Source organism: Rattus rattus, chromosome 7 (genome assembly GCF_011064425.1).
Source record: "Rattus rattus isolate New Zealand chromosome 7, Rrattus_CSIRO_v1, whole genome shotgun sequence".
NCBI classification, from domain to species: domain Eukaryota; kingdom Metazoa; phylum Chordata; class Mammalia; order Rodentia; family Muridae; genus Rattus; species Rattus rattus.
The window spans coordinates 47,914,583-47,931,215 of record NC_046160.1 but is presented as its reverse complement, the minus strand read 5'-3'; the positions used below and the strand labels follow the sequence as shown (position 1 = coordinate 47,931,215).

The 16,633-nt window shown below is 41.1% G+C and overlaps 1 protein-coding gene across 8 annotated transcripts in view; it reads left to right on the top strand.

Moving 5' to 3' along the window:
* Hdac9 (histone deacetylase 9) overlaps positions 1–16,633 on the top strand; it is a 756,932-nt gene that overhangs the window by 205,139 nt on the left and 535,160 nt on the right. The gene's annotated exons all lie outside the window — the stretch shown is intronic.

The following is a 16,633-nucleotide window of genomic DNA, read 5'->3' as shown; positions in this document are numbered from 1 at the left end:
ACTGAAAGTGTGTATTGTTCATTGTCTAAGTTTAGGATGTTTTCCTCCCTGCTCCTGTTCACGGGAGAGCTTATTAGGAAATACCAAACTAGAAAAACTCAAACAGAATGAAGGCCCATAGCTTTATTTAGGATATTACTGCATCATAACTGCTTGCTTACAGTTTTATTGTAATTGAAAAATCATCCCCGAGCAGGGTGGCAGGGAGTGTGTTGCTGCACAGAGAAACCTGGTCCCTGAAAGCCTCTGATTCTTACCCTGGTCAGGACTGGAGGTGATGTCTAGTGTGGTGTCACTGTATGTACCTCAAAGCTAGAGGGGGAAATATCTGTATCCAGGGAAGCTGACCAGGCTTCAGCCCAGGGGACACTTACCTCACTGAAGCCTTTTCTCCCTTCTAAATCTGCAGGTTTATCCTCAGAGCTCGATTACAATCTATGCATCCCAACACCCTTGGTAGCCCTTGCACTACTTAATAAGCCCTTTGTCACAGCAAAACGATGGCATTTTCTATTCAGATAAAGATAGCTGTTGGGTTGTCTCTGTCTCAGGAAACCGTGGGTCTGGCTTCCTGATATATCTGCCTTTAACTCTCCACACTTCATAAAACTTCCTGCCTGAGTAGCCAACTTAGACTGTCCGGGAAGCTTTTCTGTATCCCCAGACTGAACTCTATAGCTGTGGCCTTGCATCTTGAATGGTACCGGGTGCCTCGTGTAGTTTCTTGCTCCCCACCAGTGTCAGTGTCTCACGTGTGCAGTTTCCCCACTTGAGTCCTTACGTCCTTGCAGATAACTCTTCATGTCTCATCTCCTTCCATTTCTATGTACCGTTGACTTTAGTTTGAAAACCTTTCACCAATGTCTGAGTTTTACTGAGCATATATATATATATATATATATATGTATATATATATATATATATATATATATATATATTGTTGCGCGAGCTCTTTAACTTTCCGTTGGTTGGTTGAAACATTTGCAGTGATGAGGACGCTGAGGTCAAGCCCTAATGTCTCGCTTTGAATGCACTCAGCTGCCAGGTGAATGGAATTAAACCGCAGGAGGTCACATTTAACATTGCACTTTATTAGGTGGGCTTCACAGGCGCTTCTGTGCTGCCTCGTTAGGAAGATCATTAAACACAACTGATTAGAGGTCATGGATGAAAGGCGTCCTATGCAAGTCTGGGGATCTGAGTTTGGGCCCGTGGAACCCACATAAAACCTGGACATACTAGTATAAATACCCGTGATCCGAGTAGAACCCTAGTGGGAGACAGGAAGCACAGATAAAAGAAGCTTGTGGGACAGCACCCCGGCATACATATCAGTGAGTCAGTGAGCGAGAGAGATCTTACCTCAAACAAGGTAGAAGGAGAGAATTCACATGCACCACACACACACACACACACACACACACACACACACACACACACCCCTCAGGTTGTACTGTTAGATCTACAGGAACATTATATCCTGGAAAAGCTATACATACACACATGCAGACTCATACATATACTGCATATATGTATATACCCTATATGCTCATGTATACTACACATGTATACATACATATTACATATACATGCACATACAGACACATGACACACATATACTATATTGTGCATAAACACAATACACACCATACACACATAGGTACATACATATGTGCACACAGGCACTACATAAACATGCACACACTATATTCACATGCATACGTATATACACAGGACATACACACTACACACATGTACAATACACATTATACACACATGCACATACATATACATGAATACACTCTACACAATATATAATACACACTGCACATACACATGCACATATATTAGACATACTCACACATCACATGTACACACATGTGGGCACACACTGCACACATGCACATACTATACACATACACACCACATGCCTAATACACACATGTACCATACACATTATACCCACACAATCCACACACAGTACACACATACAATATGTATCATACACAAAATAACGCACACACACTCATGCACATACAGAACATATACATACATGAACACACACAGACACACACACACACAGTGCTGCCACCGCCACCCCAACACCACCACCACTACCACAGCCACTGCCACCACCACCATACACTGTCCCTGAAGCACATAGTATAGTCAAGTCACAACTGGAAGGAGCATACCCATTCTCTTCCAGATTAAGCAGCCTGTCTCCTCTCCTCTCCAACCTCTGCAGTTCTTCAGTCAGGCTGACGGAAACTCTCTAATGCCTTTCAGAGTTGTGTTTGTGGGTTTGTTTGTTTGCTTTTCACTGAGTTTTAATTAGGTTACTTGGGGCTTGTGTCTTGGAATACACCACGTGGCCAAATACATTCTGGCTCCTGAGAGGAGTTTCCCTCCTCGCTCCACTCTTTTCCTCCTGCTTCTCTTGTCTTTCTTTTTCTAGCAGAGCAGCATGGAGAATGTTAGGCCATTGCATTTCTCTGGTGCTTAGCCTTTCATGCATCTTTTAAATCTCAGATTTCACTAGTTTTTCTGATAGATAAGGAGGGCTGTATGAAGCTTCCTTGGATAAAAAACAACCCTAAGGAAAGAGTCTCTTGCTCTAAAGACTGTCTCTGTCTTTGCTTTGAACAGCTCCCATTTTAAATACTGTCAGCCCTGTTCTGTGTTTGCACATGGGACCATGGGGTAGTGGCAGCCTCTTTACATCCTTACTGTTCACAACTGCACTGCCTTTATTTGTTTCTATGGGAGCCCAGGGGGAGGCCTTGTGCATAGAAAGTACTCAATTAAATATGGGCTTTATAGCCTTGCCCATTTTCTCTTTTAACTTCATACATCTTATTCTTTTCTCCTGTTATGGAATCTGAGTACAATTAAAGCTTTCTCCAAATTGCTGCCTGTGTTTTATTTCTCAGTCAGAAGCTTGCAGAGAATATTTCCAACAGTTGTCGTGTGGGCTTTTCCTGAAATGCCATGTCACTCCAAAGTGATACTCTGCTATTTTGACTACTCACAGTAAGTGAAGAGGGAGGTGGGCTGCACACAGAGAAACTCCAATGAAATCATACTCTTGCCAGGCTGTGATGGAGGAGCAGGGCTTATCTTTAGAATTTTAGAAATAACAAAGGCGGTATGAACTTTGAAAAAATAATCGTTCCTTTCAGTAGCAAAATAAATGATTAAACAGTAATTGTTGCTATGGTGTGGGTCATTGAATACAATATTTCCTTGCTGTTTTAGATATTAATTCCAACCCTCTGTATAATTATTTGCTTTGCTAAGTGTTATGTAGGTGCAAATAGTGTATTAACTTATTTGTAATTAATGAATTATTTCATTATTCCAAAGCGATCAACAACTTTTTTTTAATCAAAATAGGCCATAGGTAACAAAGTAAGAAAATGGCTTTTTGACACATTAGATTTTAGTAACACAATGGCTTTTGTTATTCAAAGAGTTTGTGAAATTTTAGGAGAAATATTTGAAGATACCATAGGATATATGCAGATTCATCTTGTTCAGGAGAGGAGTTTGTATCACTTAACTATATGGCTTTTCTGACAAAAACTATGTCCGTATTTTGTCTACAAGCAGCCTGCTGTACTTTTTGATCGTGTATCATTATGAAAACACACGTGGCCTCAAACTGTTCCTAGAATTCTTTTTTAATGTTCTCCTCACTCAACACCACATGATCTCTGAGAATGTGTCTCATCACCAGCGTCTTCTCTGGAGAATCTAAAGTGGGTTCGGAAGACCTACCCTGAGGCCACCTAGCTTCAAGAGCTTCCTCTTAGAGATCAGGATGCCCAGCGTTGTTTAGCCTCTGAGGACCAAGGGATGGAAGGGAAGGACCCAGGCAAGATTCAAATGAGGTAGTTTGCTTCTGACATGGTATCCTGGTTTCTTATAGTTTGCTTCTGACATGGTATCCTGGTTTCTTATAGTTTTACCTTTTCAGATTTTCAGTAGGATAAAATATATTAGCTAGGTCCATGAAAATTCTGAGCACAGTTCTTAAATTTTCTCCCCTTCGTTCCATCTTCCTTGCTCTTTCCCTTGGTGGTCTTGTTGATCTCATCTCAAACAGGAGATTAGGGAGGGCCAGAGATGTACCTTCTCAGATGCTTTTTACTTATGGACCTAAGGCTTTTTGTTTATCCAGGGACTTTCTATTAGGTTTACGCTGCTTAAAGGCTTTTGTAATTTTATTCATTTCTGTTCTTTAGGAATCAGTCATGGGCTGTCAAATTTCAGCATTTCTGGACTTGTCTCACACCCCTGTATTTCATCTGGTAAACTACTTGAATTGTCACTAGAATCATCCTTTATAAGAGGCAGTAAGGAGCCAACAGCACACAAGACTGTCATGCCTTATGTGTTTTGTGTACTCTCCTTGGAGTTGGAGTATGGCTGGCTGGACACTTAAATTGTTCATTAAATAGTTTTGGCTTCAGTTGTACAGAATTTTTTCATTTGCCATCGGTTGCCAGCCTTCCAGTGTGAAGTGTGTGTTTTCTTTCTGCCAGATTCTAATCACTCATCCAACATTAAAAATAACCTGGGTCTTTGTGGTAGCCCCACCCACCTGACACTGTCAGTGCAGGGTTTTGGTTAGGCTGAGCTGGCTGGGACAATGGGACAGAGACTAGTCAGTGGATCATCCCAGTGACCTACTGTTTCATTGGGTAAAGCCGCTGGTGCTATATGAATTGAGACTAGTGTGCCAGCCCTTTTCAGTTCCGTCCTTCAGGGACCCGTCTTGATGGTAGGTTATAAATCTTCATCGTGTGGATTCAAAGTGGTCCAGGATGACAGCATCCCAGGCAACAGGAGGGAGGCAGCATCTGGAGGAGAAGGGGATCATTCTGCAGGAATGGTAGGTATTCCTACCTTCACAGTCTGCTGGAGAGGACACTTATTCAACCTCACCCTAAGGGAGCCGAGAATCTGTACAGCGGAGAACAACTTTCACTGGACACATAGCACAAGAGGAGAGAAATTTTCTATGTTAGAGACCTGCAAAACCAAGGAAGCAAGTGCCTTGTAGTCAAGTGGACTTCATGATCAGGCAATAAAGGGACAAAAGACGAACAAGGCAATATGATCTTGTCACTAGTGTCACAGGGTGTTAGGAAAGACACAAGTACTTAATTATTTTTTAAAATAAAGGAACAGATTGGAGATGGGGTTAATAAAACATTATCTTTATGGTTGGATCTTAAAGCGTTTAAAAGGCTTGTCCAGAAGGCTTAGTGACTGGCAACACTTACTTTTTTTGCAAGGAATCGGAGTTCACATTTTAGAACTTACATGGTGTGACTCACAACCACCCATGCCACCAGCTCCAGGGATCCTGTGCCTATGGCCTGAGAGGACACCTGCAATCACAGGCACATGTGTGTGCATATGCATAATTAAAGTAAAACATAAGATCTTAGAAACCACAATTCTTAAGCCAAGGAAAATTTGAAAGACTTTTGCCCTGTGTCCTGGTCTTAATACTCTACAATTGGATAATGATACATTTCGAAATTTCCAGAAGGCCCTCTCACAAATTAGAACTTTTATCCAGGTTTAATCCTCACTGATTGTTGATGTAGTTTTTTTATTTCCAGACCACATTAATACTCTCAGCGCTGTTTCCCAGAAGCTGCACTTACAAACATTGGGCTATACTTGGTTACCCCAAGGAGCTTCCATATTGCCTTGCAGTCTCCAACAGTTTCACCTACTGACAATAGCAGCCCTGGTATGATACTACCTGACTAAAACCCAGCATCTGACCTCCACTGCATGGATCACCTTGGGCAAGTTTTTTAACCTCTCTCCTCTCAATCAGACGCTTTTCTCAATCAGGTACTTTTCCTGTGTGAGTTTATTTTTCAGTATGCTAGATTTTTATACGAAAATACATGTAATATCACAGAGTACAGCTGCTGTGAAGCTTGTCCCTAATAGATGCCAACTGTTGTCCTTTGTCACCGTCTCCACTGTGTACCTTCCCATTGCCACATTTTTACCACGATTTATACTTTTCCCTCTGCATCAAGTGACGTTCTTATTCTCACAACTAAACTAAGATGTTTTAGAGCAAAAAATCCAGGTGCAGTGAATAAAGGTTGGTTTTCATAATTGCATGGCTTTATACTTAGAATCTCAGAATCCCAGCTTACAAGCTATGCCGCTGGTGAACTATGATCTACTTTGACCATGCCATGGACTCCCTGGCGTGCTGGGTGGTTATAATGAGCCACAGATGTGCTGCTGTGAACATCCGGTATTGTCCTCTACGTACCAATCTCTTGCTTCTTACCCATTCCTCTCCCCAGTTTGGATCCTGTGGGTCACGCTAGTCTTGGTTAAACACGTTCCAGTACTTGGCAGATGGAGACTAACGCCATTGTAACTGTTATTAGTAGTGTAAGCCCTGTTCTCACACATCGTCTTCTATGATTCCTACAGTCCAGATGATATAATTTTCTCCTACAATATGAGCCGACTCCCGTGCCTCGGACTCTATATGGCTTCATTGTTGACATCTGAGGATTTTTCCTTCATCATCAGCAGCGCCTTTGTTCTTCCCTTCTTATAAAGGGCCTGGTGTCTCACTTCTTACCTGGCTGGAGCTCAGCCAGATGTGATTTAAGTGATGACGAAGGAGGCGCTGGATGTGTGCTCCTACTAACATGGTTTATTTGTTGGGCTTGGACAGAATAGATCACTAGGAGGTTCAAAGTCCCCCCCTCCCAATTTAATACTGAACGTAGCTTTTGATATATGATCGGCAGAGTAATTGAAAAGCAAGTACCCCAAGTTCTGCCAAGATTCATTTAAACATCCAGGAAGTAGGGAGGCACATACAGATCTCATTATTAGAAATGGGAGTGAACGTAAGAGCCATTTAGAAAAACATTAAAATAGCACACTACAGGATTTAAATCTGGGCAGGTAAGGTAGTGTTTTATTCTTGTTGCTGTTTAGTTCTTTTGTTTATTTATTTATTTAATTTTTTGGTCTTTTTGGGGGGGAGGGAAGTAAGGAAAATGTTGCCTGAAGATGACACAAAGCCAACCAATCAGCCAAACAAACAAACACCTAAAAGTGAGTGAGCACCAAAGAAATAACTGAACGAAGGATAGAGGCAAGTCCCTAAGAATGGACCAGAACAGGATAAGATGTGCAACTCATCCAATGAGGATTAGAAAGGGGTGCTTCGCAGAAGTGGTGCTGGCCTGCACGCGAACTGCAGCTTCCAGAAGCAGCGTGAGACCTGGAGAGTAAAGAAGGCACAACAGGGATTTGAACCAAACATGGTACATGGCTAAGGGCTTATGTCAGGAGTGCTGCTCCTGTTGTTTTGCTAATCTTCCAGATATTTAAGACTCCTCAGCTTAAAATTAGGTTCTTAAAAGAAAGAATGAGGTAAGGTTGGTGGGAAGGTGTTCAGGGCTGCGGGCCACACACTGTGGAGTAAGTTCTTGCTTCCAGCAGAGTAGAGAGAGAAAAGGCGTCGCCCCCACTTTAGGGACCCTCGTGGCCTGGTGCCTATTTTAGCCGCTCTGACCAAGCCATGTTAACTCCTGAGTGCTACAAGCTTGCTTTCTTCTTTTATGTGAAATTTCTTTGGCCTGCCTTTTCTTGGCCACGGGAAATTAGTTCAGTGAAAATTTCCTACAGGCTAAGTGGGAGCAATTCATGAAACAATAGACCTTGTGGCAAGCAGAGTGCAGAGAATGCTTAGAATTTAATGGGAGTTATTTTTGTGTCCATTCAAACTGGTGTCTCGGTGAAGCTCAGATTACCCGGTGGACAGGAGAAGGCTATCTGCTCATTTAAAGCGGGGGTTCTTTGGTTCCATGAAGCCAAATTTAGGATGGATTTTAAAAACTAAATAAACAATAGTCTCCCACCGCATTAAAAATGGATGTGTCAGGTTTCTGTGTACTTTAGCTTTTAAATAATCTCCATTTACCCTTCTATAAGGGACCTTAAATATTTATGGCATGGCTGTCCATCTAACGCATACCCATCTTGCTAAAGGGAGACTCAGAAGTGGGGGCCTCTAGTCTCATTATAAATATTCTATGTGCGTCTTGTTGCTTTCAACAAATTAAAGTGGAGTGTGGAAATGTGCTTACTGGTAGGAGTGTGATTATGAAATCTTAAGAGGGAGTGAAGACCATAATGGATAGAGATAGTGTTCAGTGTTATTTTATATAGTGTAATACAATACGATTTTTAAGGGTCTGGAGAGATGGCCTAGCAGTTCAAGGCATTTACTGCTCTTGCAGAGAACTGGGTTTGGTTCCCAGCATGCAGTTGATATCTCACAACTGTTCCAGGGGATGTGATGACCTCTTCTGGCCTCTACAGGCACCCGTCACTCACATGATGCACATGCAAAAATGCAGACAAACATTCATGCAAGTAAAATAAGTCTAAAATTATTTTTAAAGTATCATCAGAAGAAACAATGTTTAATTAATTAATATAAGTAAAAGTTTAGAGCAATGACCTAATCTTGACCACACTGTAGAATTAACAATACAAATATTCAGACCCAGTTTTTGAGAATTCGGATTCATTTAGTTCCATGGAATATGGGAATGCGTGTATATCTGTTGGTGTGTGTGTGCATGTGTTTGTATCAATGGGAAGCGACACCGGCCATTCTAAAGTTGATCCAAGGATAGTTCTATTACCACTCACTAAATTTTCTTTAGCTATCTATTGTTTTGGGCCAGTGAGATGGCCAAGTCTAGTGCCCTGAGTTCGATCCCTTGAGCCTACCCATGAAATGATCTCAGTGAATTGTACTCTTACCTCTATAAATATACCACGGCAACACATACCACACACACACATACACACACACACACACACACAGATATGGACCCTTACACAATAAGTAAATAGACATAATAAAAAACTTTTAAAGGAATTCCTTGTTTAGGAACTGTACCCTCCGGGTCTCCTGCCTGTCAGGTGTGGCAAGGGTGTACTACTTCTATGTGACGACACTTTGTAGGCTAGCAATGAGGCTCATTGAAATAGTCATTACTTGAGTGTGAAGCTTGTTTTTACTTAACATAATTTCAAAACAAAACTTTTAAGTGGGTTAAGTAACAAATAGGAAAAGTTTTAACATTATTCTGGCAAACATGATGGTAGACATAATTTATAGAGTTTTTTTGCAAATGTGGTAATAATATTACAATGTAGGTCTAAACTGACAGTCATCCCGCACTTGGCACTCAGCCAAATGAAGAATAATATTCAGAGATATTACATGGAGATGGGTGTGATAAACTTTATATTTATTTGATTTGGAGACAGTTGTGACGAATCCAACGGTTCAGAATCTCGGCTCTACCATTAGCGGTCTGTTTTTCGAAGTTAGCATTAGTGCTGAGCTTATTAGCCCTATGGGGATTTAAGACTTCAAAGGAGCGAATGTGTGAGAATACTTCATAAACACCCAGTGGTGTCGTTTCCTTGTTTGTACTGAACTTACACGGAGCTTCCCATTGGGAAGGTGGTGCGTAAGAATGTTGGTGGACATGTTGAGTCTGTGGATTCAGATATTTTCACATTTCTGTTTTAGAAACTCAGAGTTTCAAACGATAGTACAATCCTGTTATCTTTTAACAGAGGGCGTTATTAGACCTGGCCTCCAAAATACGTTGTTTTTCCCCACAAACTGGGTTTTTTTCCCCCATGTATTAGAAACTTGACATTGTTAACACAGACTAAAATCTTTTAACAACCTATCTTTTAAGATTTTAACTATCTCTTTCCTAACCATTACTCTAGTGCAGAAATAAATCCTGACTTAAGTCTGCCTAAACAGCTCTCACACGAACACCATCATAATTAAAACAGCTTTTCTTCTGTGAGGTTTGGCCAGTGTTTCTTCTCAAAAGTTATTTATTTGTCCAGTAGTTGGTTCTGTCATAATGATAAATCTTAATGTTTTAAAAATCACTTTGCATCATATTAAGAACGTAGGAACGATCAGATTTTCATACAATTTCTAGTTGTTCAGTGTATCCTGCTTCGTAAACTCACTGTTCAACATTTCTCTCAAATCTCTTCTGTCTTTCCTTGGCTGCCTCCCTTTCCTTCCTCTCTTACCATTTCTACCTCTCTCCCTCCCTTCCTCTCTCTCTCTCTCTCTCTCTCTCTCTCTCTCTCGCTCTCGCTCTCGCTCTCGCTCTCGCTCTCGCTCTTGCTCTCTCACTGTCTCTTTCTCTCTCCCCTCTTTCCCCTTGATTGCTTGCTTGATTTTACTAAGAGACACTGTGTATCAGACATTACTCACTGAGAATAGATTAGAGGAAAGACACAGTCCTCACTTGTACAGAATTTATACTCTAGGGGTTGGGGACAGATTAATGTTTACACACACACACACACACACACACACACACACACACGCACACACACCCCTACAAATACATGTACACATCTGCACACTGATACACATAGACATATGAACACACTCGTGTGTACACACAAATGTGCACATCCTAAGGACTATGAAGCTATTAGCAGGTACCACACAGAGGAAGCAAGAGGTGTCATGAGTTGAATCATTACCCTGCTTATAGTACAGGAGGCTCATTAATGAATAAGTTATTAATACAGCAGGCACCTTGGGAACAAAGAGAGACAGCTATGTGTCATGCACCTCTTACCTTTCTCATTCACCTCTGTAATTTTGCTCACCCTTTTCAGTTACCCCCGTTTTTGTATTGGAGGCCTGTTCTGCCCCCATAAATTGTCTCAAAAGACAGAGTTGAAGGTTTCAAGGTTAACCCTCAGCTGACCTTGTTCAGAGGCAATGTCTTTATTTTTACCATTCTTTTATGAAAATTAAGCTTTATAATTCCAGCTATCCAGGCACTGGGAGACGGTTTAGTGGTAAATAGTATGTATGGGAACTTCCCATAGTCTTTCTTACAGTGGGGGTGGGAGGACTTAGAACTGCCCGTGACTCCAGGTCCAGGGGATCCAACACGATCTTCTTGACTTAATGTGCACATAACCACCTCCATGGACATATTTGATTTTTAAAAAAATATTTATTTTACTTTAAAATTTCTGTGTATATGTGCCTGAGTGTGTGTATGTATGTGTATAAGTAAGTAAGTACGCACACGTGTGTGTGTGTGTGTGTGTGTGTGTGTGTGTGTGTGTGTGTGTATTATGATGCCTGAAATAGCTTGTGGAGACCATAGGAGGAAATCCAGTAAGTTGGAACTGACGTTAAAGGTGGTTGTTCCAACCAATACAGATGGCAGAAACCGGACCCAGCCTATGCAGGAGCAGCAAGTGCATTTAACCATGGAATCATCTCTCCAGCCCCTAAAGTAAATCTTAAAATAAAAAATCTAGGCCTTTGACTAGTGGCGATAATCATGCTCATTCAGTCCATTAAAGCAGGCCGCGTATTTGGGGATTCTAACTGGCAACAGTGCTAAGCGGGGCCTGGGCAGGACTCTGGCGTGCGTGACTAGAGAGCTCCATCTACTCCGGTGGGAGCCTGCAGTCAGCTCTGGGTCCCTTATTGTTTGTACAAGATTACAGCAAACACCTTACATTCCAGCTACATTATAAAGAAAAGCTGAATTCCACATTGGCGTACTTCATTCCTAAGCGTCATCCTGGGAGACATCCCCAGGTTACTTCTGTTTGGACCTGTTCTCTCATGCTGCTTTAGCGCACTGCCACTTTCTCCCAACATACAGTAAATCAGCATTAGCAAAAACTATTTACAGCAGTGCTCCAAACAAATGAATAAAGCAAACAAACAAACATGGCGCAGGTTAGCATCAAACATTAATGACTCCTGGACATTTTTTGTATAGATTCAGATTTATTTTCATATTTTCCAAGATTAATGAAAAGCAGACATTGTCAACGTTAACACTGATAAAACGATATTTTGCTCTTGGAAAACACTTTACCTTAAACCTCAGAAAGGGTTGCCTTTCAGTAGAATTTTTCCCGTTATATAAAAGAAGTAACACATTGGTCAGATTCTTTACCTAGAAATATTGGTGGACTTTATAAATCCCTGGGTTAGTTATGTGAAGATGTAGAACCGTGGGTGTGGGTCCTGGCTCCACAAAATATTGATGTGGTTTAGCTCACTGGACTTCAAGATCTGTTTTAGTCACTGTGTCATTTAAATGTCACTAAACTGTTTACGCAATCCTGATACATTTTTGCACAGAACATGCTGCTAAGCTAAGACTCTATATGTTACATTCAGCCCCAAGCAGATTTTTATGACAAGGTAATAAACCCCTGGAAACAGGTTTATAATGGAAAATGCAACTTGACCCCAGCTAGAGGAGCCCAAACACACCTTACAAAAGGCCCATTTCTGCAACATACAAATCCCTTTCTCCCAGGGGTGGGGTCACAGGGAAAGGTGTACAATAATAGTTGTATTTACCATAAATGCCTAACATATTTTATGATGATTTGATTGTATTAAAATTTCACCTTATAGATTTTAATAAAACTGCCTGTGGGCAACATTATTGCAGTTGGATTTGTTTTCCTTTGCCCACTGCTCTTGGTGGAAAGAAGTGAGCAATCGTTATAAAAGGCTTTACTTTTTAGTACCTGGTTAATAAAAAATAATTTCCTCTACTTTGGACCTGTTCATGAAGCTGAAAAATGACTCCTTAGGTCAGTGGTGTGTCAAAGCTAATTTCTATAAGCTTTTTATCGGGTAGCATTTCACCAAACAATATGGGCACACTGAAAACCCCTTCTATACCAAACATACTAGGCAGAGGATAATCCCAGTTGGCACAGAGAGGAAACCATGCAACATTTTGTTCTTGCTGATTTCTAGTACGCCAATACCTTCTGAGATAAATGAGCTTAAGCACGTAGACATCTCAAGCTAAATTTAGGTTTAGAAGTGTTGACACAATCGATTCTTGTTTAGAACCCAACAAAATGTAACCTCCCTTTGTTGTTGACAAGGGTGTCCCTTTTGAATCAATGTGTGTGATGTAACGCACATCATCGCAACAAGGAGAATGTGTGTCATTCACATACATGCACACCTTAGCCACCCCCTTTCCCCAAGTATCACATTAGCTCCAAGGAGAATTAGGCAAGCATTCTGATCCTGAAAACTCACACATCTTCCCTGGAGGATTAGCAACCTGTTTGCTGGGTGCCTTGCAGAACAGAACAGAGAATTTTCACATGCCTCCTGTTTCTGATGTTCACAGACCTCTAGGAGTGGAACTGGGAGCAAGGCTGCATAAAGTGCCAGAGCCCCTGGGTAGCTGGCCGCTTTGCTCCCAGCTAGTACAGACATTTTTCTCTCTGATGCATAGATAGTGGCAAGAATAGAGAATGGGTATGCATGCGTAGAAGGTCACAGATCGCAGGCAATAGGTTCTCATCCTTACTGTCTTTTTTAAAAGTGCTCCGAGCTCCACCACAGGGTCTTTGTTCCATTCAGAGCTCCCAAGAATACCTTAGGAATTTGGAAAGTTGATAGCTGAGCTTGGAGAAATGGAGATGGTATGAGATGGAAGAAGGAATCCTTGTCTTCAATGAAGTTGGAGTGGCTAACAAGTATAAAGTCTTTGAGGGAATAGCCAAACACTTTCCCCTCTTTCTGTTTCAGTTTTATTTTTAAGAGGCTAATACATACACTGTGTAGAGGTGGGAGGGACTTTTGTATTCTCCAGTTAGAAATGTATAAAATACCACAGCTTTGCTCTTGGTTAGGGTAGCAGTAGACAAAGAGAGGGATGCACCCTTCTTCTTATACAGGAGATGGGGATTAGGGAGGCATGTGGACTCCGAGAGGAATGGTGCTGGAGAAACTGTGGATGGAAAACACATCCTCTCCTCAGAAGACTACTTAGTCTCTGTGTAAAGTTAGACAGGTGATAATTCTCTGAACATGTGTCCAGGAACCGAATGGCAACTGTCCTAGTAGCAAGAGTGTACAACAGGCAGATTATGACAATGGGGGAGGATGCTGACAGGCAACAGGGAACATGGAAAACCCTGCTAAGATTTGAGAAGGCAATTAGGAGTCATGTTGCAAAGATGGAGTTGAACAAAAGCTCCACTCACTGATGACTGAGGGAGAGCAAGAAGTACAACGGAAGCCATTCATTCCAAGACTGGGCAAGGAAGGGCGGTCATCACTCATGGTGCTCCTCATGAACCAAAGACTGTGTTGTCCAAATGAAGTCTGCATTGCTTCCTAGGTGTTCCTTTTCCTGTGGTAGTGGAGCTGTCAGTTGATAGAGTATTGTGTGAGGTCCTAGACAAGCTGTCAGGTTTTGAAGAAACACAACTCCAACTGTGCATCCTTACAAAGGTCATTCGCAACCCAAATCACTCCAGACTCCAATGTATAATGACCGTCAACAGGAAGTCAAATATGGAAAATTCAATACCTGGAGTCAGAATATAGGTGCACTAAGATAGCATATAAATCACCTTCAGGCTTCGTATATAAACTACATATGAAATACAAATGAATTTCATGGTTATGTATGGGCCACATCCTCATGCTATCTCAGAATGCAAATGTTCTAAAAGATGAAAGCAAAATTTGAAATCTGGAATACATCTAAGCATGTCAGAAGAAAACTTTATGTGGCTATGCCCAACTACATGCATAGTTTACATTAGCTAGACTCACAAAACTTAGTTGTGGTATGAAAATTAGGGAGAACTTTTAGCATAATATTTTTTTCCTGAAGTTTTAAAGGACACACAGCAAAGGCATTATGGGGAATGTCAAAGACATACTTTTTGAAAACTATATAAAATTGTATTATTTGTGTGAGGTAGAAAATGTTTAAAATCTGCTAATTCTGTAATAGCACACTAATAGGAAACTGACTGGCATGCTGATCCCAGAGCTCTGTGAAACTCAGGGGACATCAGCTTCTCATGAGCTGTGCAGTTCTCCTGAGGATCCCTTCTACACTTGATCAGTTGCTTTACAGAATTCTAGGGCATACGTCTAACTGTGTGGACCTCTAACTTGGGGAAAAGGATAAGCTGTACTAGGTTTTGGGAACTGTGTTCTGTGAGAGCACTTTGTAACCTGAGGGCTTTAAGCCTTGAATATCTTACTTACTGCCGCTCAGTTACCATTAACCGTATTTATTGATTCATTGATTGTTCTGAGGGTGGAGACGAGGAGCTTGATTCCTTGCTTGCGTCTGTATGGTGGGTGATAGAGTTAGCATATAAGAGAGGCACAATAATGGAGAATGATCCTAATGCCTCAAGCAAGAACTGATATATGGTTTATATAGTTTCTTTAGTATTGCCTGACCAATTGACTTGTCAAATGTTCTCTTTGGAAAGAAAATATCTAGTGATTAGTAAGCCCTAAAGTTTCGCTAAATTCTGTGATAGAGTTAAAAGAGTAGATTCCGGAGAAGAGTAAGGCTTTCCGGTTCTTCTCTTCTTAAGGGTCTCTCAGCCCAATCAGAAATACTTCAGGTAAGCAGGTTATGTCAATGTTATGTAGCAGTTATAACAAAACAGACTCAAATTACTCTAGATAGAAATCTGATCAGGACAGAGAGTTGAAAGGTTCATTTAAAAATATTTTGTATTTATTCATTGAAAATATCCTGTTTGTACAGGACATGTTTTGATCATATACACCCCAGATTCTTGCTCTGCCATTTTCCCCGGGGCCACGAAATACCATCTTGTTCCATGCATTCTTTATTCTCTAAAGGGTTTGTGTTCAATTAGTAGTTCCTGGATATGCAGGGGTTTAGTGCTATCCTCTGGAGCATCTTACTCTCCAATCAGAATGATTTAAACCAAGAAAAAAAATTACAAGTTCTGGTGAGGATGCAGAGAAAGGGGAACTCTTGTTCACTGTTGTGAGAAAGGAAGTCAGTGTAGCCACTATGGAAGTCAATGTGAAGGTTCCTTGTAATACTATAAGTAACACTACCATAGGATTCAGCTGTCTACTTGTGGCTGTATACATAAAGATTCTGTGTATTCCTGCAGAAGTACTAACTAACGCCTCTGTATTCATTGCTGCTTTCCTCACAATGGCTAGGAGATGGAACCTACCTAGATAACTATCAACTAATGAATAAATAGTGAAAATGTACATTTGCACAATAGAATTTTATTTGGCTTCAGAGAGTACTGAGATTTGCAGATAAATGGGTGGAGCTATAGATACTCATAGTGAATGAGGTAACCTAGGCCCAGAAGACAAACTTTGCATCTTATCGCTCACGCATAGATGCTAGCTTTGGATCTTTAGATTTGTCTGTTCAACTTGGAGTTCCTGTGGAAGCTCTATATGCTGGTTAGTTTTTATCAACTTGACACAAACGAGTCATCCTGGAGGAAGTAACTTCACCTGAGGAGTTACCACCATCAGATTGGCCTAAGAGTATGTCTGTGGGGAATTTTCTTCGTTAATAATTGATGTGGCACAGCCATGCCTACTGTGGACAGTGATAACCCTATGGAGGTGGTTCTTGGTTGTATAAGAAAGCAGACTGAGCATGTAATGGAGAACTAAGGCAGTAAATAGAGTTCCTCATGGTTTCTGCTTCAGTTCCTG